The sequence below is a fragment of the Dama dama genome, chromosome 11 (assembly GCF_033118175.1).
Source record: "Dama dama isolate Ldn47 chromosome 11, ASM3311817v1, whole genome shotgun sequence".
Classification (NCBI taxonomy): Eukaryota; Metazoa; Chordata; class Mammalia; order Artiodactyla; family Cervidae; genus Dama; species Dama dama.
The window spans coordinates 25333256-25357528 of NC_083691.1; positions in this window are offsets into that span (position 1 = coordinate 25333256).

Consider the following 24273-nt stretch of genomic DNA (forward strand, 5'->3'; position numbering starts at 1 on the left):
GATGTTGCCTGGGAGGAAGATCCAGTGAATTATATTCAGTACATGCTTCCCTCCCCTTCTCTGCTTACTCCTGCCTTCCAGGAAGACAGCAATTTCAAGGTGAGCCACCACTCCTTCTTCTGAGATTGGAGAATTTGTAGCATTTAAGTATCTGAAATATTCAATTCCACCAGCAAGGTTAGAGTGAGATTCATCAAAGTTAGAAGGGAACCAACCCAAAATACTGGTCTAGGATAGGTTTCAGGTCTACCTGTGTCATAAAGATGCTACGACCCATTGTATCAAGTCAAGCTGTTGTGGTGAACACTGTCTAAAGTCAACTCTGATTTAAAGAGATGTTTGAATTTTTTTAAGAGGACAAGTGTCAGAAGCAATTTCTTCTCTGTGTGTAGCCCTTTCCCATGCTGAACGTGATAAATAAAATAACAGAGGGGGGAAAAAAAAAAAGAAGGCAGAGTAAGTGCACAGTCTGGAATCGTTTTGCTCAAAGTAAATTTCAGGAAATGCAAAATAACCAATCTCTTTAATACCTTTTCAGTTTCCAAAGAGCGCAGAGTAAATCCAGTTCTCCCACCTGACTCCCTGCTAGCCGTTAGTGAGGAAGCTTCTTCTTAGCCTCCCTCTGCTCCTCCGTTTCCCCTGCACACCAGGACCTGTTCCTGTTTCTGTTAGTTCATCTGCCTCATGCTATCTTTGGGGGATTCCATCTGACTCCGCAACTCCTTCTGTCACCTTTAGTTGATGACTACATCCAGCCTAGATCTTTCTCCTGAGCCACGCACCCTTGGAGCCAACAGTTACTCTAAACTCCCCTTGACTTTTCCACAGGGATCTCAGATTCTGTATGCCTCTAAATTAAATTAATTCATCACATTCCAGGTAAGTTGACCACTTTCAGGGCACTGATTGCAAAGAGAACACGATTGGTTTAACCAATTTGGAAAATTGTTCAAAAATAAAAAACTGAACAAATGCATAGTATATGAGCCAAAATTTCCACCCCTAGGTAGACTGCTAACAGAAATGGTTACATATGTTCTCCAAGAGATATATGTGTTAGTTGCTCAGTCATGTCCAGCTCTTTGGGACCCCACAGACTGTAGCTCACCAGGCTCTTCTGTCCATAGAGTTCTCTAGTCAAGAATAATGGAGTGGGTTGTCATTTCCTTCTCCAAAGAGATATATACAAGAATGTTTATAGGTGTACTCTGCAATAGCTCCAAACTTGAAATCATCCAAGTGGTCCACTGACAATAGAATGAATATGTCAATTTGGTTTAATCATGTGATGAAATACTATAAAACAATAACAGTGGAAAAAACTTTGCAATAAATAATCTACAAAGAACACTATGGGTATCTCATAACGAGTACATACCAAATGCTTCTATTTATTTTATTTTACTTTTTGCCATGCCATGAAGCATGTGGGACACCCTGACCAAGGATCTAACCTGGGCCCTTGACAGTGAGGGCACAGTCCTAACCAGTGGACCACCAGGGAATTTCCATCATTCCATTTATGTAAAAGCTCAGAAGCAGGCCAAATTAATTTATTCTGTGCAAAGTCATAAGGGTGAATACCCTTGGGAGAATGAGATAAGAAGGAAGCGTGAGGAGGCTTTAGGTGTGCGGCGGAGTTCTTCTTGGTTTGGATGCTTATTTACATAATGGGGTTCAGTTTGTGAAAATTCCTTGAGCAGTACACTTAAGAGCTGTGCACTTTTTTTAGTGTATGCTATACTTGAATAAGATGTATGAAAAGAAAAAACAAGGGCTACTACGCTCAGTCTCTTTCCTGCTGAGCTTTCAAGTCTCAGTTATGGTTTCCGTCATATCCCTATTCTGGTACTTTGCAGCTTATTTCCTCCTTGGTAGCCAAACATGGAGCAAATAACCTCAAAAAAATAAAAAAAAAAATATCCTGTAAGAGGGCAGACTGTGTACAAGGTCCAGTCAAAATGTTATTCTAAACATCTAGATGTCTGTCCTGGCCTCCATGGTTGCCCCTTCTCATTGCATATATATGAGGCACAGATTAAAGGTGATTTTTTTCTGTTTGTGCAAAACCAACGTGTGCAGCACCATTTGTTGAAAAGTGTGGCCTTTCCTCGCTTAGTTGCCTTTGTCAAAATCAGTTGTCTATATATGTGTGGATTCGTTTCTATATTCTCTATTCTGTTCTACTGATCTATTTGTTTATTCTCAAGCCAGCAACACATTGTTCTGATCATTATTAAACCTCATTGGAGGTCTGACTTGTAATCTGCAGCTATAAAGAACTCTCCAGACTCCCACCTCTGTATTTTTCTTCTCTAAGAAATAGTTTAGCTCCTCCAGAGATCACTTTCCTTCATAGCAATGGACATTTTCTCCAGATCTCAAACTGAGCAATTGTAGGGTTTTACCCAATATTCTTGCCTGGGATATCCCATGGGCAGAGGAGCCTGGCAAGCTACAGCCCAAGGGGTCACAAAAGAGTCAGACACAACTTGGCAACTAAACAACAACAACAACAATTCCTCTATCTCAAGGATCTCTCTCCTACATTGCTGAAAATTATTGTTTCTTTTACTTTGTCCATTTAAAAAGTTGCTTCAAATGGGAAGGGAAATCCTATCCCTTTTGGCCAGAAGCACAAGTCTGTATTACGTTTTTGGGTGCATATCTTTTTGTTCTTTTTCACTAGTTGCTTTAGATATTACAACATAGAATTTTAAGTTATCAAGTTAATCCTCAAGAAAAATTATACTGCTTAATAAACATTAAAGAACCTTGTAACTAGGTTTTCCATTCACTCTTTTACTCATTTTACCCTTACTATCTTATATATTTACTCCGTAGATGGTATGCCACAGTATCCTGTTATTATTTACATTCTAAACTGTTAATAGCCTATAAAACATTTCTTAAGATGTGTTTGAGATGCTAATAAAAAAGACTTTTATGTTTATTCAGTTATTTACCCTTTTCAGTGCTCTTTATTCTTTCCTATAAATCTGGAGTTTCATCTGCTTCAATTTTCCATCAGTCTGAGGAAACTTTTTATCTTTTTGTTCAAGACTCATTATTTTTAACTTTGTATGAATAAAAACCTCTATTATTTTGTCATCATTACTGAGGAATATTTTCTTGGGCGTAAAATTCTAAATTGACAGCTTTTTTCCTTTCCAATACTTCAAAATTATTGCTTCTTTTTTTTTTTTTTTTTTTGGTCTTCATTGTTTTTGCTGAGAAAAGCTATTGTTCATATCACTGTTCTTTTTTGCTTTGGATCCATTTGAGATTTTCTGTTTATCTTTGATTTCACATGTTTTCTTTATTTATACCTATGTGTAGTTTTCTTTATCCTACTTGAGACTGGCATTTTGAATCTGTGGGTTGATGTCTCATCAATTTTGAAAACTGTTGGCCATTTATTTTAAAATATTTTTTCTGTACTATTCTTTCTTCAGCTTCTGGGACTCCAATTACATGTGCTAGAAAATGTTATATAATCCTACAGATTTCAAGTAGTCTGTTTTTTCCTTGCTTTTTAGTCTTATTTTGTTTACTTTGTTTTATTCTATCTTCAAGCTCATAGGTCCTGACCTCTGCTGAGTCCATTTTGATCTTAAGGCCTTATATTAAATACTTCATTACTCATATTGTGGTTCTTATTTTTAGTATTTACATTTGGGCTAAAAATACTTTCTTTTCTTTCTACTTAGCTTTTTAATATTGAAATATCATTGACATACAATACTATATTATCCATAATAATAGTAATATAATAGTAATAGTTTCAGCATAGTGATTTGACTTATATATATCATGAAATGGTTATCACAATAATTTGAATGAACATCCATCATCTCATATAGATATGGAATCAAAGAAATAGATTTTTTGTGTGTGTGATGAGAACTCAAGATTTACTCTCCTAAAAACTTTTGTATTTAATATAGAGCGGTGTTAATTTTATATATTGTGTTGAAGAGAAAGTCCCAGATCATCACATTTTTAATATTTACCTTATAACTGGAAATTTAAGTACTGTTTGACAGCCTTCATTCATTTCCTCCTGCCTTTACTCCCTGTCTCTGGTAACCAGAAATTTACTTCCTTTTTTCCTATTTGTTTTTGAAGTGTAATTGGTCTGTACTATGTTAGTTCCTGTTATACAACTAGTGAGTTTTTTTTCTATACATTTTGAAATGATCACCACAAAAGGTCTAGTGTGCTCAAGGGAGGAGGTGAGATCAGCGTCTTCCTACTCCACTATCTTGGCCACACTTTTGTAATCATCCCATTCAGAAAGCATGTTGTATACCTTTTCGGCTAGATCCTCTAGCATTTTTATCCTAGGGATTTTCAAGACTCAGCCTGACGTTTCATCATCTAGACTATCTCTGGTTCTGCTTTCATTGACTCTTTCCTTATTGTTCATAGGTTACATTTTCTTGATTCTTACTTTTTTTTTTTTTAATCATATGCAGACATTTACTGTTAAAAACACACTAATGCAAACAATATTTACTTAAGAAAAGAACAAAATCCTCTGTCTGGCTTTTAGAGTGAGGACCTAAGTCATTCAGATCTGTCGCTGGTCGCACCAGGGCTGTGTCGTGGCTTTAGTTTGAATAAGTTGGCTCACTGCAAGCTTGAGTTGTTTTGAGGGTGACCTGGGACTTTCTCTTCAGCAAGATTTATGCCCTGCACCTGCCACAGTTCTGGACCTCTTTTTCTGGATTACAAGTGACTTAACCGCTTTCTGAACTTTGTGAAAACTCTCTTTACAGTCTGGCGGTAAGATTTATGGTTTGCTAGGGGGTTCTTTTTGGTCTCTGGATTAATCCCTGTGGTTTTGTGGCTTAGAGAAACATTTTTTCTCTGCTAGTTTGTGCAGGCCTCCTGAGGGCAGCCTTAACCCCTCGATGAAGCTTTGGAATGCCATGTTTTTCTCAGATGTCTTGCATTTTCTCAAGCATCTGGTGCCTGAGAAACTGTAGTGCCTCCAGTGAATTTTCTCTAGTTCTCTGGTCCTAGTTCTTGCCTTTGGAGAGTGGCTTATTTGTGCCTGTAGAAGGCACTGTGGGGGATCTTTCTCAGTGCTCCTGACCTGCCCTAAGCCTTTGGCATACTACATCTGAGCACTCAGTAAAGACCCATTAGAAAGATCTGATGGGTGAATTTGGTCTCTGTACCTGGGGTTTCTCAGACTATTAATCTGTCATACCAGCCCACATACAGCCTTAAATTTTTGTTAAAATTTCAGCTGGTTCTCCTTATCCCCAACTATTTTTTCCTCATCACTTTGCCAGGAAAGCAAACAGCTGAGAATTTCATCTCTCTTTTAAAGAGCTTGTCCTTTCTTGGAATTTAGTTCAGTTAGGTTTCTTTGTGTCTTCAACTCGTACGTTTGGAAAAAAGACGTCATAGCTTCTCTGGCTTGTTTTATTTGTTAGGGTGAGACCAACACTCTCATGTGATTTTCTACATCATAAACAGAGACAGAATTTTTATGTGTAATATTTTTAAAGAATTTCCTGACATATTCAGCATGTCCGGCAAGTTTAGCATTTACCATACTGTAGGAGAATTCTAAAGGGGATGGTCCCCAAATAACTTCTAAGTGATTCAGTAGAAGAGCTTTTCACTCCATAAGACCATTCCCCAACTCCATTTGTCTTTCTCTGGATCATAACTTTAATCAGCTCTTGGGGCAGGTAGAATCTTTGTAGCACTGGTTGCTCTAGAAATCTTACTAATAACACCACGCGTATTTATGTGGTGCTTCTTCAGGGATTCACTCTTATTTACTGCTACATCCCTAAGTCCAAGAACAGTATATACAGAGACCAAACATTTAATAAATATTTGTTGAATGACTATTTGATCTTTATTTCTGAAGATAAACAGAAAGAAGAAAGAAATTCACAGTTGTTAAAATATCTACTTTGTGTTGGGAACTGTTAAACTCACTTTGTATTCATTATTTCAGTTAATACTTAGACTAACACTGTGATGAATTATTATTGATGTTTCAAAGAATAAGAAACAGATCTCCAGCGGAACTACTGGCTAACTCCACTGGAAGCCAAGTCGACTCTTTGTTCTTGACCATTTTCACACTACAACTGTCTCTTATAAAATGATTTTCCCTGCATAAGAAAACTGAGGAACACAAGGTCTCTAGGAATCTTTCACCGCTGATAACTGAGATGTCTCTTCTCAGTTATAACCAAAGTTCAAATGTCTGCATCCAGGGAGAAAAAAGACACATGTACGAATTTTTATATTTGATATCCAGGATTAAAATGAACTTTTTTCAGTAACAAATTCTGCCTAAGTAAAAACATTAAAGTACTTGAGTAAATAAAAGGGCTATTAAAACACTAATATTAATGCACATAAATATTCTTTTTCAGATTATTTTCCATTACTGACTATACAAAATTAGTTTCCTGTGCTAGATGGTAGGTCCTTGTTGTTCTTCTACTTTATATATAGTAGTACGTATTATGTTAATTCCAAACCCCTAATTTATTCCTCCCATCACTGCTATCCCCTTTGGTAGTCATAGTTTGTTTTCTATGCTTGTGAGTTTATGTCTCTTTTGTAAATAAGTTCCTTTATATCATTGTTTTAGATTCTGCATATAAGTGATACTGTATGATATTTATCTTTGACTTACTTCACTTAATATGATAATCTCTAGGTCCATCCATGTTGCTGCAAATGGCATTATTTCATTCTATTTTTTTGTGGCTGAGTAATATTTCTTTGTGTGTATATATATATATATACCACATCTTCTTTATCCCTTCATCTGTCACTTATGTTGCTCCCATGTCTTTGCTATTGTATTTAATAAACAGTGTTGCAGTGAACACTGGGGTGCATATATCATGTAAAACATTTTTTAACTCTTCCTGATTAATTATTTTTCTAACATTTAAACTCAGTTAAATTGATCTTCATCTTCAGTTCGGCCATGACAGAAATACAACCTATGATAGTATATTTGCTCCAATCCTAATTTGTTCATTTCATATTAATGCTATTGGGCATCTTTGTTGCAAGACATTTTCAACCTTTATAGAGAAGAATTGAGATTTAAATTAATATAAAATGCTATATGAAATATATGTCAAATAATAATTTAGTATATTTGAAAAAGACTAGAAAGATGGAAGAAAATTGAATCTATTTATGGGGTAAGAGATGGAGAAGAAAATGACAACCCACTCCAGTATTCTTGCCTGGAAAATTCCATGGACAGAGGAGCCTGGAGGCTACAGTCCATGTGATAGTATAAGAGATGGACACGACTTAGTAACTCAATAACAGTAGCAACAACAAATAGGGTAAAAGGATGGAGGAGATCATACAGAGGGGAGGCTAATGACTCATAAAGAGAGCATAGTTGATGAAGGCAGACTCTGGGGGAAAGGAAAAAATAAAACATGGTCCTACTCAAAGCTGTGTGAATTGGGGCAAGCCAATTAATTTTTTTTTTTTTTTTGAGCTTCATGTTTATACCTCTGTAAAATGGGGCTAATAATACCTATTAGGCTTGTGGTAAGAATCAAAGAGATATTTTAGGGACAGTACTTAACAATCTGTAACGTACCACTCACATGTAGTTTGCAAGTGTGTCTAGGAAGAGACAGTGTAAAGGTCAGCAGCCCTTCTGGTTGCCCCATTTAACTAGTGAACGGCCAGGGAAGTCCTTGAGTTTATATATATATATATGCATATATAAATATATATATAATTTTTTCCTCTTTCTGTATCCCTAGAGGGAGTACTACCATCTTTCCCCTGCCATCTTGCCCTTCTCCCAAGGGCAATTCTTATTCAGCCGCAGAGTTTATGCCCCAGAATCCCTGACTGAACTTATGCTCACAGGAGTTTCTTTGCAGAGTCAATGCATTGCTAGTCATCTGTCTTCCAAAGTCCCACCTGTCAAACCCCACTGATCCATCCTTGTGGAAGTGCGGGATGGGGAACCTCAGGTGAACGAGGCAGTCTAGGATAACAGAAATCTGAATTATTGTCTATTTTGTGAAACAATTCAGTTTTATTTCTTTCAAATATATCAACTACCTAGAACAAGTTGAATAGCATTGTCCTGAAGGAACTTGCTTTGGAGAATAACCAAATAAGATGCACAGTTAGCACACTAATTGTGGTAGGAATAATTAAATGGCTTAAATGCCTACTTCCCCTCCCTCACCTTGTTTACATTATTAATTTAGTCAATTGACACTTCCTTCAAAGAATATAAGGTGAACATTAAACCTCTAAGTTCAATTACATTCAGTGATCACAGAGTAAATAATAGCATATGCTTGTTCTATAGAGGTTACTTTACAATAATCTCATTTTGTATTCCCAACAACACTAGGAGGTGAACCGGAAAGTTTTCTTATCTTTAGTTCACAGATGAACATCTCTAAGACATCAGGTAACTTATCTATATAAGACCATGAAGCTAGAGATCAGTCAGCTCATTCATACTTAATCTGATTCTTCAGAGATTTACTGTATTTCTGTTGATGTGGCAGAGGAACCAAAGCAAAACAAATGCTGAGCATCCAAGGTAGGTGATTTTATTCATTTGTTCATTCATTCCTTTTTATTCCCAGAGATGGCTCCTATGCCCAGAACAAAATACGTCTCAGAAGGCCACTCATTGCATGAATGGAAAGGAGGATAGATGGAAGAATTTACTGTATATAGTAATAAATATAAAACAGGTGAGTAAGTGCATCTTGCTGTACCAGATTTGCATCCTCTCAAGTAGAACAAGCACTAAGGGAAACAACCTCACCAGATCAGTTTTTCTTTCTTTATCCTCCCAGATGAGTGAGGAATTCCTGCCTTGTAAGTGACCAGAATAAGTGATCAGATGGCCATTCCTTTCTCCCCATCCTCATCCACCCCACCCCGTCCAAAAAATCCTCACCATCTGCCTCATCCTTCTAATGATGTCTGTTCTTCTATTAACCTCCTGGGATGGCTTTTCTCTCTGTTTCATAGCTTTTTTCTCTGTTTCTTTCTCTTTGTGTGTCTCCTTCCAGACTTCTTTCTCTTTTTCTTCTTTTCCATCTCCTCCTCTACCTTCTCCTCCTATTCCTTTCCCATTTCCCCTCCCATTCCCTTTCATCATCATCATCATTATTATTATTAATTTTTGGTTCAGTGGGAACTTATTCAACCCTGAATGATATATGAAGTGGATAGCCTTTCCCTTCTCCAGGGTATCTTCCCAACCCAGGGATAGAACCCAGGTCTCCTGCATTGCAGGCGGATTCTTTACCAGCTGAGCTACAGGAGAAGCCCAAGAGTACTGGAGTGCTTCTCCAGTGGATCTTCCCAACCCAGGAATCGAACCGGGGTCTTCTGCATTGCAGGTATTATCATTGCATTATTCTTCTGTAATAAGGGCATTTCTAAGGAGTATCAGATAACCCAACAATACATCAGCTTTTCTCTTTTGTTGAAATTGAGTGAGATTTCTGAGAAATACCTTAATTAAAGTGATTAAATGGCAGCTCCAGACTGAATATGAGATTCTGTAACAGTCTGCTTCTGCTGAGCATCACGTCCAGCATGTTTCACAAACCCTTAACTGGTGTCCAGGCTTCTAATTTTTCAGGCACTGACCCCCTGCCCCCTGCCACAAACCCCAGCCTCAGGAGTAATTTTCCTTAAAAAAAAAAATCAGATTTTGTGAGTCTTCTATTTAAAATGTCAGTTGGTTCCTTGTCAACAATGAGGGATTGTTAACACTCCTTTTGATGCTGTGCAAGGTCCTTCAATGATCTCTTGTTTTTAAAAAAAGGAAAAAAAAGGTTTTTGACTTTTCAGTTTAATGTTGTGTTTTTTAAAGTCTTTATTGAATTTGTTATTAATACAGTATTGCTTTTCTTTTATGTTTTGGTTTTTTGGCAGTGGGGCGTGTGAGATCTTAGCTCCACCGCCAGGAGTCAAACTTACAACCCCTGCATTGGAAGGCTAAATCTTAACCATTGGTCCACCAGAAAAGTCCCTACTTGATCTCTTTAGACCTAATGAAACACTCCTCCCTCCCTCCCCATCCATTGTCCTGGAACATGGACGGTGCATCTTTTCATTTATTTATTTTCACATATAATAAGTGGGTGCCGCCACTCCTTCTTTTGGAATGCTTCCTTCTCTCCATATGCCCTTCCTCTATTTCACCTTGTGATGGAGGAGAGAAGGGGATGTATTTGAAATATATTTCCCAGGTTCCAAATTCATCTCCTCCATAAAGCCTTGGTATATTTTGTCATTCAATGTGAATATATCCATTTTCTTGGTGTGTCCTTGCATTATGGCCTGGCAAGTTCTGTCTTGTATTGCAATTATTATTATTATTATTACCATTTGGTGTGTGTTTCTCTCTCTCCTGGCCCAAGTTTATATCTTATTCACCACCTTTCAGGTGTTGCATTCAGTGTTGGGCACACAGTTGCTGAACAGGATTAGGTGGCCACTGGATTGCTGAACTGAATTCTCCTTCTGTGCTTTGAGTTGGAACAGTCTGTGAATAATAAGATCCCCTCAGTTCTCAGGAACCATATCACAGGCTATGATTCCAGTAAGAAATGAAAGCTTAACATTTATTATCTCATAGGTTAAAAGTTCTGACTGAGGCTTTATTTTGGAAACACATCACAGAAACACAGAAATCAAAGCATTTCTTTCACACCCATAGAAGATAATGACTCAGCTATGGCACTGCCTTCTGTTCTGGTGGCCCCAGGCTCTCCGAGTGTATGTTCCTGTCTCAGATGGAGTCCCGAGGGTGGCTTTGCAAATTTCTTTCGTCTTCCTGGTAAATGAATCATTTTGTGCTGTTTTCCCGTGAAGGGGAACATTCACCATCTCTTCCACTATAGGATATCTAGATTGAGTTTAACTTTTCTACTCTTATAAATCATGTTTCTGGATTTTGTTGATAAAGTTTCATTTCACATCATATCCAAGGCTGATGCCTAACATGGCAAAGTGATACAGTAAGGGTTTGAGATCTGGAGACTTTGAATACATGAGTTTGGGCCAGTCCTTCACTCTCTCCGAGGTTCAGTTTCACGCAGAGAGTCAGGACAGTGACACACCTTTATAGGACTGTTAGATGGATCTTACAAGGTGTTGGCTTGTGAATGGGCTTTTTAGCCTGGCAGGGAAGCTGTGGAGGAGTTCCTGCTCTGGAAATGAGGGGTTGGGAGGCTGGGGTAGTAGTTGAAAAGGGTTCTCCCACCACTGCCATTTGGAGGAGCTACTGTTTTTGTCCCCTATCTTCTCTTTGCTTGTTAGTTGTTCAGCTGTGTCCGAGTCTTTTGTGACCCCGTGGACTGTAGCCCTCCAGGCTCCTCTGTCCATTCTAAAGGCAAGAATACTGGAGTGGATAACCGTTCCCTTCTTCAGGGGATCTTCCGGACCCAGGGATCAAACCACGGTCTCCTGCATTGCAGGCCATCTGAGCCACCAGGGAATCCTCTTTGGATCAAGATTAATTTTTATGTGTTTGGTGCATATGCATATGTGTTATTATATCTGGAACTCAATCTTTTTTTGTGCCATGAATCTCTTAAGTATTGTTGAAGAAGATGGATCTTTTCAGAGATGTTTTTAAGTTCAAAAATATTAGACTGACCAAGAAAAATTATACTGAAATACAGTCCTAACTCTAGATCCTTTTGGGACTCATGCACTGCAGCTTAAAGATTTTGAAATTGTCTTAAAAATATAAAATCCAAAATGGGTCTTAAGAGTCACAGACACCTCTACACTCTCGCTTTGTGTGTGCTTAGGTGCTTAGTCATGCCCAGCTCTTTGTGACCGCATGAGCTGCAGCCCATCAAGGCTTCTCTGTCCATGGAATTTTCCAGGCAAGAATACTAAGTGGGTTACCATTTCCTCCTCCAACACGCTCACTTTACTGAGGTGAAAATGTGATCTCAAAGACAGGTGGTCCCCCAAACCGGTCCGGAATCACACAGAGTTTTGTTCAGTGGACATTTACAAGAATATCTATTTCTATTTACTCTGCTTCCAGCCACAAACAACCCTTGGAATTATTTGTGCCTTGGTTCTTGTTTCCAGATCATAAAACTGTAGACTTGCTGGGTTGAATGCTATTTGGAGTGATTTACTGGCTGATCATTTCAACCCAAAATGGAGATCACAGATGGAGACTTCCTAAATGTTCAGTACACCCCCAACGAAGTGCATTTGCACAATCAAGGTTATCCTAATATTAATTATTCATGGGCAGAGACTAACAAATGAATTCTAATTGCAAATAAGTGCAATTGCTTTCGATTGTATAATTTATGATTCCATTTGTTAAACTAAGACAATAGGAATTGATGAAAGGCATTAAGTGGCCCCAAATTAAAGGTAATTTGGGTTCAAAAGCTTATATCTATGTGGGTGTAACTTGATTTTGTCAGCTTGTCTGAGATTCCCCTCTCTTCACTGGTGATAAATATACCAGGTAATCTGTGTTCCATTAGACCCCATGTCTGGCTGGAGATGCATCAGTCTGGGCTTTCTGGAGAGAGACCTGTGGTCAAGCTCATGATGAGAGCATCTCTTGTCCATGGGTGGCTCAGTAGCCGCTGTCTTTCCCTATGGCTTGGGTTCTGTCCTCTGGGGCTTGGCTACATGAGAACTGGGCAGGGCAGCTTTGTCTGCATTGCACTCTGACACTTTGCTGAAGAGAGTGCGAACAAGAGACCAAAATGGACAGTAGAGAGGTCCACTGGAAATTATTTTCTAGAAAATAAGTAAAATACTTTTCTTTGCATGGGACAGACAATCCCACAGACCAGCATCTCACAGAGGTTAAGTGCAACCCCTGACAAATTGCTCAGTGCTTTTCCTATATGTAACATGAGACAAAGACTCTACTGAAGAAGGAATCTTTCACATAATAAATTTGAAGATAACTTTGTTAAAGAAAAAAATGGATCTTGGATTCATGGTGTGTGCAATGAGGCATTTGGGGTTTAAAATATGCACTGTGAGTGTCCATTCCTGGGTTTTGACTTCCCTTAATCTGAAGAAACAGAGCTATTCCTGGGAAATATTTGAATTTTGAATCTCACAAATTTGTTCTCTAAAGGCAAAATGTCATCTAAGCACAAGGGAGGTATTTGGAAACAATATGCTTTAATATAACTGTGTTTACTTTAGGCTCTGTGTTTAATTAATGAACAAGATAATGGTTTTATTGACTTTTGATTACATATCATGGACTAAAGAAAACAGCGGACCCGGGCTGGAGACAGTCTTGCCACACCTCGTGGCTTTACAGTAAGTCTGTTCCCTGCCAGGCCAGGGCTGGGGTGGTCGCTGAGTAGCTCTGTGACATCCAGGCCAGGCCACACAGCGTGAGTCCACAGGAACTTGGGGAGACACAAGAGAACCCAGCGCAGCTAGAACTGAGGATCGGAGTGGAGGGCAGACACTCAAGGGGAGGCTGTTTGCAAATGGAGAACCGGGGGCCCGCCCTGACGACTCTCTGTGCATTTATAGAGAAAGGTTACATACGCCTTACTGCCTGGTTGTTTTTGCTGGGTGAGGATGGATTCAGGAGATGAAGGATGAGATGCCTGAGAATGGATTTATGAGGGAGTGTAGCCCAGTCCTGGCTACCTGGGCTGTGCTGGGCTCTCTGGCTTCAGTGCCGATGGGGGTGATGCTAAGTCCGTCATCCATGGCTGGTGCCTAGAGAGTTCTGTTCAGTTCTAGAAATTGCAATTTCATGCTAATCCCTGGGGAGACAAGATGCTGGCAGGGTCCAAAGGCTCAGGAAACAGCCTCATGAGTGGTAGTTTCTATCTGCTGTGTTCCTGTGGTGCCAAACCCTTTAGTGTTATCTTACTTAGTGTTCATAAGGCAGGGGCTGTTCATGGTCGTGACTGTTCCTTAAGTGGAGGGTGGGAATGGCTTTGCCTACAGCTTGTAAGGGTGAGGCTGGACACAGCTCTGTCTTCTGACTTTGAAAAGTGAAAGTGGGGAGGGGCCTGGAAGGTGGTGGAGCCTGAGCTGCTTATTAGTGAGGCTTTTACAACAGGGCAGGGAGGTGTTGTCTGGAAGTGTATGTGCTTGAGAGGGCTACGGGTGAAGCCATATCTCAGCTCCACCACCCACTAGCTGGATAAGTTTGAATGCATCATCCATCTTCTTTGAGCTTCAGTTTCTCCCACTCTGAAAGGAACTGTGACAAATGCACCTTTGGGAGAGTTGTTGTGGAGACCAGGTAAGATGATTTAAAGTGCTGACATGGTGGGTGGTCAAAATTGACACTCAGCAGATGTTGGTCCCTTTCCTTGTCCTTTTTTTTTTTTTTATTTTGGATGTGGACCATTTTAAAAGTCTTTATTGAATTTGTTACAATATTGCTTTGTTTATTTTTATTTTATTTTTTAAAATTTATTTATTTTTTATTGGTGGATAATTGCTTTACAGAATTTTGCTGTTTTCTGTCACACCTCAACATGAATCAGCCATAGATACACATATATCCCCTTCCTTTTGAACCTCCCTCTGCATCCCACCCCTTTAGATTTTTTTTTTTTTTTTTTTCATTTGCAGGTGGTTTATTAGCAAGTTTTACTGGCAGCACTGGAATTCAGTCCCAGGCTGATCTCACTTCAGAACGCATGCTCTTTATCATGCTGCTAAACTATTCATACGCTTATGTTTCAGTTATAAGTCTTAGATTATGGGGTTTGAAAAAATTACTAAGGTTAGATTGCTATTTCTAGTTCCAGATGTTGTGCACACTTCATTAAGAATTAAATTTGAATTTCTTAGGTCAAAAGGGAAGCAATATGGATTTTTTTTTTTTCTGTCTATTTCAACATTTTTTTTTTTTTTTTTTGATCAAACTGGGAAGTTTTTTTTTTTTTTCTACATTTCAGTGGGTTTTGTCATACATTGATATGAATCAGCCATGGATTTACACGTCTTCCCCATCCCAATCCCCACTCCCACCTCCCTCTCCACCCGATTCCTCTCGAAACATCCCACCCTTGCCTTCTCCCACAGAGTTCAAAAGTCTGTTCTGTATTTCTGTGTCTCTTTTTCTGTTTTGCATATAGGGTTATCATTGCCATCTTTCTAAATTCCCCATTAAAAAGAATTCATTTGAACCAGTCCTAATAAGATGGATGAAGCTGGAGCCCCTTATACAGAGTGAAGTAAGCCAGAAAGACAAAGAACATTACAGCATACTAACACCCCTTTAGATTTTATGTTTTGATCTTTTGGCCACGAGACATGTGGGATCTTAGCTCCCCACCTGGGGATCAAACCCACACCCCTTGCATTGAAAAGTGAAGTCTTAGCCACTGGACCACCAGGGAAGTCCCATATTCCTTGTCTTTAAAGAGTTCTTCCTCAGGCTCTTCAGTACTATGTGGCATTTGAAAGGTGTATAAGAGAAGGATGCTAAAGAAGGCAGTGTGATTTTTATGCATGGGTTCAGAACTGGGAGTCAGAATACAGTCATGTGACCTTGATCAGGTGCCCTTAACATCTCCTGTGACTTTGTCTGTGAGGCTCACATTGAAGGTGAGGGACTGAGTGTGGCCACTGTGAAAGACACTGTCCCTCTTCTGGCACTAGGCTTGTTTATCTCTGATGCCCACCTCATCTCCTCTCTGTTTTCTCACCAACACCTACTTTTCTTTTCTTCTCTTCAGCTTCATTTCTCAGGAGCCCAAAGCTTCATTGTCTCAGTCCTTCCTAGTGAAAGTCACCATTAAGAGAATATCTAAGGTTTATTGACAGGAAAGCCCAAGTTGTTCAGTAGATGGACTTCAGAGCCTTAACAAGAGGGCTCCACTCTGGCACCAAATATCACAGCACAGGAGTCTCCTCTTGGGATTGGGTGGTCGGTGGGGGAGGAGAGCAAGCCCTGGAACCATTGGCTCGATTCTGGACCCCTAACACTTGTACTATGAGAGGTCTTCACAAGTCATAGCTTGGCAGTCTTGTTTAAAACTGTAATCTGGACTCTATGGGAGAAGGCGAGGGTGGGATGATCTGAGAGAACAGCATCGAAACATGTGTATTATCAAGTGTGAAACAGATCACCAGTCCAGGTTGGATGCATGAGACAAGTGCTCGGGGCTGGTGCACTGGGATGACCCAGAGGGATGGGATGGGGAGGGAGGTGGGAGGGGGGATCAGGATGGGGAACACATGTAAATCCATGGCTGATTCATGTCAATGTATGGCAAAAACCACTACAATATTGTAAAGTAATTAGCCTCCAACTAATAAAAATAACTGGGAAAGGAAAAAAAAAAAAAAAAAAAAAGAACAAGCAGGAGGAAAAATGGCAAAAAAAAAAAAAAAAAAACACAAAAAACAAAAAAACCCTGTAATCTGGATGCAAATGAGAGGTCTGGCAGGGACACCTAAAGAATCATTTTGCCTTGATTCAAACTAGGAAGCCATAAGTCCTGGATGTCACGAGTCTTTCTTACCACTGCTGATGACTCCTCAGGTGCCTGGGATGCCTTGATTGCATCAAGTAGCTCAGAGGAGATTGCTTATCTTGAGTGAGAGCAAATCAGTCCTGAATATTCATTGGAAGGACTGATGCTGAAGCTACAATACTTTGGCCACCTGATGCAAAGAACTGACTCATTGAAAAAGACCCTGATGCTGGGAAAGATTGAAGGCAGGAGGAGAAGGGGATGACGGAGGATAAGATAGTTGGCTGGCCTCACTGATTCAATGGACATGAGTTTGAGCAAGCTCTGGGTCTTGGTGACGGACAGGGAAGCCTGGTGTGCTGCAGTCCATGGAGATGCAAAGAGTCAGACACGACTGAGCTATTGAACTGAACTGAAAGCACAGGGGCATATGCCCTGAGGGTGCCACACTCCCTCTGGGAGGGGACTAGCTTCCCTCTGTGTCAGCCCCTTCCTGGGTGTGAAAGAACCACAGGATCGCAGGGGTCATTGGGGTGGAAAAGACCAGGAGCTTTGCAATCAGACAGGCAGATCTCTTTCAAGTTCTCATTCTGCCATTTTCCAGCTGAATGACCTTGGGCTAGCTCTTTACCTTACTTGATCCTTCTTCTTCTTTTTTTATTTTTTTACTTTTTATTTTTGTATTGGGATATAGCCAATCAACAAATAATGTTGTGATAGTTCCAGGTGAACAGCAAACAGACTCAGACATACATGTGTCCATTCTCCCCCAAAACTGCCCTCCCATCCGGCTGCCACATCACATTGAGCAGAGTTCCATGTATACCGTAAGACCTTGTTGGTTATCCACTTCAAATATAACAGTGTGTATCCTTCATTTCTTAATGTGGAAATGTGGCTATAGGAAGACATTAAGATAATACACAGAGACCCAAGAAATGTAATGATTATGACTATTAGCATCATTATCTCAGAGATGGAGGGGGGTCACTTATCCCAAACTCTCCATTTTCACATGCAGAAATTAAGACCCATGGAGGTTACATTCCTTTACCAAGCTCACAGGTAAGACTCAGGCAGACTGGGGCTTGAGAAAATAAAATCTTTTAAATTTTATTTTTCAATTTTTCAGTTATAAATTTAGCTAATACTAGTTTTTTTCTGGCCAGGTGTGGAGTGGAAAAAGCTATCACAACTGAGATATGATTTTTCTTACAAGTGGAGTCTCCTTAGGACATCCACAGCCGGGCCCACCAGCTGCATAGCTCTGTGTGTCTGCAGGAGATGCTGCTATGCCCTTCTGTTTGTCCCCATGAAAACATTTGATGGGTCAAGGAATCTTTGGAAACACTAACTGGGGAATATTTAGGGCATCTGCTCCCACTGCTGGTGACTCCTCAAGTGTCCAGGATGTCTCCGTTGCACCAAGCAGCTCACACAAGTATGCTTATCTTGAGTAAGATGGCTTTCACTCAAGTGAATCTTGTCCCCCATGAGCTTCTTTCCTGCCCATTTGGCCCCTTCTGGTCTCACCTTCTCTGGACCTCACTGACTTCCCTGCCCTTTTCCCCACCATATTCTCCAACTTTCATGCCTACCCCACTGTTTGGACTAGGGGGGCATCTCCTATTTGTTGGTGGGGCAGAGTGGTGAACACAGAGATCTGTGCTCCTTATCATGCTGTTTAGCTAGGTTATGCCTTGCGTCAAATTCTTTTAGGCTTTTGGAAAATAATATCTAGAGTCTTTGATATTCTTTTGGAGGCCCTGTCGCATCCCCTCCTAGATGTACTGAGCACTGAGTGGTCAGGCCCCTTCATTTGCCATTATCCCCAGCACCACACAAGCAAAGCCATCATTACTGATAATGACTGTCATTTAGGGGATGCTCACTGTGCGACTGTGCTGTAGTTGCTCTTTCTATCCATGATCTACTTTAACCATCTCAGTAACGGTGTGAGATGAGTATTTCTAACCTCATCTTACAAGATAGGAAACTGTGCTAAATCATACCGCTAGTGGGTGGCAGAGGTGAGACCCAAACTGTGAATACAAAAGTCTGGCTCTTTCTGCTGCATCAAAATAGCTTTCGATTGAATATGAGGGAGAGAGATTAACAGAGGGAGGTTAGCCTAACACAAGGCCCTCTAGGTTGCTCTTTCTTTACTGGTTAAATCAAAATTGTCTAAGCATGTGCAGGAAGCCTGTGTACTTAGAAGCCTGATATGGGGTCAATTCCTGGAATGTCTAGAAATTAACAACATTTTTGTAACATATGAGCAGTTTGGGGTGGCAAAAGTGTAGATGCTGTAGTCCTTGTGAACTTGAAAAGATCAGATCTTTGAAACTGGGCAACTACCAGGATAAAATATCTGGAGCATTCTTCAAGTGAAAGTGAAGTCACTCAGTCGTGTTTGACTCTTTGTGACCCCATGGACTGTAGCCTACCATGCTCCTCCGTTCATGGGATTTTCCAGGCAAGAGTACTGGAATGGGTTGCCATTTCCTTCTCCAGAGGATCTTCCCAACCCAAGGATCTAACTCGGGTCTCCCACATTGTAGGCAGTTGCTTTACCGCCTGAGCCACCAGGGAAGTTAATACTGGAATACTGGATCTTCCCAACCCAGGGATCGAACCCAGGTCCCCCACATTGCAGGAGGATTCTTTACCAGCTGAGTCACAAGGGAAGCTCTTGTGGGATTCCCTTGTGTAATCCCTTGAAAGGATTAAAAAATATGTCATCAAAGAAGCTTTCAAATTCTGGCATTCTGAGATGCTAAATCCTACAGATCCTCACCAATATACTAAATTTTAATTAAAAAGACAATGAGGTCTAACGAGTACCTAAGACAATGTGGAGTAGAACTTGGGGTGGGAGTGAAGTGGAAGAGAGGAGAGTACCATGGACAACCAACATTGACTCTGGAATAAAGATATTTCAGATATTTTGTCCAGAAAGAAGAGGCATGAGTTCAGGTACAATGGAAAGAGACCAAATGTGAGTAAGTAGGCTAAAATTAAAATGAGAAGAATTAGTGAAGTGAAGGGTAACTTTTCTAGGGTGTAGGAGGGTTGAAAATAATTTCTGGAATCTTACTTTTTTTTTTTTTCCTTAGCACATATGAGAAATGCCCTTTCCCTTTTTTTCTGGGGCAGCTGGCACACTATTAGAGCAGGAGGCAAGAAATGAAGCTTGGCAGTCCCTTTGAGGGTCAGGAGGGCTCCGGGACTGAAGAGCAGTGGTGCCAGTTGGGGTGGGGTGGGCTAGAACAATCTTGTCCTGCGGCAGAACCATTGCACTCCATAGACCTCCCCGGGGTCATCCAGCATGGGTCCAGTTTGCGGGATGCTCTGGGCACTCATCATCAAGATTCTGCCTCATACTGAAGCTCAGGGCTTTATCTTTAAGCAAATTCCTACAGAACATTCAAACTGCCTAACAAAAGATTTGAAAATGTAATGTAATAAAAGAGTGATTGTGGCAGGGATGACTAGTACCACAGAGGAGATATCAAATCTTCACTTTTATCAAGACAGGCAAAATAAAATCCAGCAGCCCTGGAGGAATCAGAGAAATTCCAGCTTTCATTAGAAAGAGAGCCAACTTCAACTCTGCCTCCTTCATGGCTTTTGTTTTAAGCTAAATTATTTTTCTTCTGCCTCCTCCCAATGTCATGCCCTTTGGTAGATCCCAGTACATCCCTTGCTCGTCACAAGACAGAATGATCACACATTGGGGACTCCCACTCATGAGCTGGTTGACTGGTGCAATGACAGACAAGGAAAAGGTGTGGAAGGCAGAGCAATGTCTCCTGAAGATGGCCATGCCATAATCCCTGGAACCTGTGAATATGTTTCTCTGTATGACAAAAGGGAATGCAAACATCCTTAAGGCTAAAGAGCCAGAGAGGGGGAGAGTATCCTGGATTATCCAGATGTACCTAATCTAATCACATTAAAATCACTGAAATCGAAGAACCTCTTCAGATTTCAGAGAATCAGGAGATGGCAGTGTGAGGAGTCAACCTACTATTTCTGGCTTAGATGAGGAAGCCAAGGAATGCAGGCAGCCTTTAGAAGCTGGAAAAGGCAAGGAAACTTCTAGAAAGTTTCCCTGTCAAACCCTTGATTTTAGCCCATTAAGACCATATCAGAATTCTGAACTACAGAAATTATAAAGTCAATTTGTATGGCTTAAGCTACTAAGTGACAAGCGAAAGTCATTCAGTTAGGTCCTACTCTTTGCGATACCATGGACAATACAGTCTATGGAATTCTACAGGCCAGAACACTGGAGTGAGTAGCCTTTCCCTTCTCCAAGTGATCCTCCCAACCCAGGGATCGAATCCAGGTCTCCCACATTGCAGGCAGATTCTTTACCAGCTGAGACACAAGTTTCACTTTCATGGACTGTAGAGTTCATGGGGTCCCAAAGAGTCTGATATGACTGAGCAACTTTCACTTTAAGCTACTAAGTTGGTAGCAATTTGTTATAACACTATTGAAAATTAATGCAATGGGGAAGCAGAAACTATGTCTAATTAATTCATCTTTCTATTCCCGATTCTCTGTAGAATAAGTGCATGTATGCACTGAGTAAATGCTTTCAGAAAGATAGAAAGCAAGCAAGCAAGAGAAGGAAGGACAGAAGGGAGAAAGAGAGAAAGAATTTGAGTTTGACCAAGAGTATTTGTTGAAGATTTCCCAGGTGGTGCTCGTGGTAAAGAACCCGCCTGCCATGCAAGAGAGATAAGAGATGCGGGTTCAATCCCTGGGTGGGGAAGATCCCCTGGAGGAGAATGGCAACCCACTTCAGTGTTCTTGACTGGAGAATCCTATAGACAGAGAAGCCTGGGGGGCTAGAGTCCTTTGGGTCACCAAGAGTTGGATACGACTGAAGCAACTTAGCATGCATGCATGCAAGAGTATTTGTTGTAAGACTCAATGATATTCATTTGCTCAAAAGGTATTTTCTAAGGTTCCATGTACCCAATATTGTGCCAAGTACTCATGGGGAGACATGAGGGGTACATGTTTAGACACTCCCTCAAGGAGCTTCCAACCTAGCACATGAATCAGAGAACAGTCAGGTAGAAACCTGTGGGTGCTGCAGAAGCTCACAGCAGCTGGATTCCCTCAGAGTAAGACAGAGGGAGTGAGACAGCCAAGGAGGGAAGGGGAGAGAAAGTATGATCAAGAGAGAAATCAGTTTTTTTGTACCTTAATCTTGGGAGTGACATCCCTTTACCTTTGCTGCATTGATTTTTTAGAAGTGAGTCACTAGGTTGAGCCCACACGCCCTGAAACAAATAGGAGGAGGCAGAGGTTGCCTACTGCAGTCGGGTAGCCATATGGGCATTTTTTCCATCCATATAGCAGAAGAGGCCACAGACTCTTTGACCAAAGGCTAAGGAAGTCGATGGAGCCCATCCTTATCTATCTGGGGACCAGCACCTGTACCACAGTTTACATACTGTGTCAGTCCCTGTGGGACATTTAGGAAGGTACTAACTAGTGACGGTTCTGCCATTGCTGTCAAAAACCTAGATTGAGCAAAATCTCACAGCATCTTAGTCTGGGACCTTCCTAGGAAGTTGTATTCAAGGCCAGGGTAGAAGAAGTAAGGAGATACACATTTTCTTGGGATACTGATATTATACAGGGAAGAATATTGACTAAAGAATAGAACTTGTACTTGAATTCCCATAACAGGTGTGACTTTAAGCAGGTTAGGTAAACTCCCTGAGTCTGTTTCCTCACCTGTAAAATGGGCATATACCTGTAGTGTGGTCACTTAGGTGCTTTTTTTCCCCCTCTTGCAGCAGGTGGGAGTTCCCGACCAGGGATCAAACCCACAGTCCCTGCATTGGAAGCATGGAGTCTTAACCACTGGACTGCCAGGGAAATCCCACTCAGGTACTTTTGATCATACTTTCCATATCTGGAGAATGTCTCCAATTCCCTATGAAACTCATTATCTAAGCTTCCTTTGCAGGTCTGGGGCAAGCATGTGCTACAGGTCAATCAAACGGTGGGAGAGAGATGCTGAATTCAAAGTGCACTCATGTAAAAAAGGGCAACAGGAGAAAGTAATTTTCTGGAGATTGTGGTCACAGTGGCTTTGGCTCTTTGAGGCTGCATTGTTTTTGTCCTACCACTGCATCAGGAGTTTGTGAATTGTGGTGCGTTATGTGCTGGTGAGATCCGGGAGTTGGTGATGGACAGGGAAGCCTGGCGTGCTGCAGTCCATGGGGTCACAAAGGGTTGGACACAACTGAGCGACTGAACTGAACTGATGTGTCTGTGCCCAGGGAGTCTGTGTGGGATCGCTGCTGGAGAATTCCTGAAGTGTGGCTTGGGTGTGATTCTAGCTGCCAAGCTCCAGCTTAACTTCTGACATGCCTGATGATGCAGTGAGCTACCTAATATCATAAATTAAATTCCCTGGTTTAAACCACCTAGAATGCACTCTTTTAGCAACTGAGAGTGTTGACTGATCTGTGACCTCTCAGGGTGTCATGGGGGTAAAATGAGATAATGTGTGTGAAGTTCCTCACACAAGGCTTTTTATACAGTGGACACTAAGCAACTGTGTGTAAGTGCTAACTCACTTCAGTCGTGTCTGACTCTTTGAGACTATGGACTGTTGTCCGCAAGGTGCCTCTGTCCATGGGATTCTCCAGGCAAGAATACTGGAATGGATTGCCATGCCCTCCCTCCTGGATCTTCCAGACCCAGGAATTGAACCTGTGTCTCATGTCTCCTGCACTGGCTGGTGGGTTCTTTACCACTAATACAACCTGGTAAGCTCCAGACAAATGTAGCTCTTAATGTTTATTTCATCACTATATCTTTCTGTCATTGTTACTGGGTACTTCATGAATGAAAGTCAAACCTTAATTACATGCTTATGTCTTAGACTAGGGATCTCAGCCCAGAGTGGTTTTGCACCCCAGGGGTGTTGGAAATGTCTGGAGACATTCTTGGTTGTGACACTGGGGATGGAGACTTACTGGTGTTTAGTGGATATAGGTCAGAGCTGCTGCTAAATATACTCCACAAGGACAGCCTTTAGAGCAAAAACTCATCTGGTCTATCATCTTGTCAACAGTGCTGAGGTCAAGAAACTCTCTGCTGAGTTAGAAGTAGAATGAAACCTGGCTACCACTCTTCACTCTGTCAGTAACAGCCTACAAGCAGACATCATTTTAAAAAATTTAATTTTATTTACTTATTTCTGGCTGTGCTGGGTGTTTGTTGCCGTGTGAGCATTTCTCTAGTTTTAGTGAGCAGGGGCTACTCTCTAGTTGCAGTTCTTGGGCTTTTCTTGTTGCAGAGCATGGGCTCTAAGACATGCAGGCTTTAGTAGTTGTGGTTCCCGGTCTCTAGGGCACAGGCTTAATAGTTGTGGCGTGTGCGCTTAGTTTCTCTGAGGCATGTGGGCTTTTCCCAGACTAGGAATCAGACCTGTATCTCCTGCATTGGCAGGTGGATTCTTTACCACTGAGCCACCATAGAAGCCCCAGAACTTATTTTCTTGGGTTTTGTTCTATTGCACTTTGAAGATATTGCACTTTTTCTTTTTCTTTTTTCCAAATTGAAGGTTTCAGCAACCCTGCCTTCAGACAAGTCTTTGGGCACCATCTTTCCAATAGCCATTGCTCACTTTGTGTCTCTGTGCACATTTTGGTAATTCTCGTAATATTTCAAGCTTTTTCACTATTATTATCTTTGCTATGGTGACCTGTCATCAGTGATATGTGATGTTACTCTTGTCAAAAATTACAACTTGCTGAAGGTT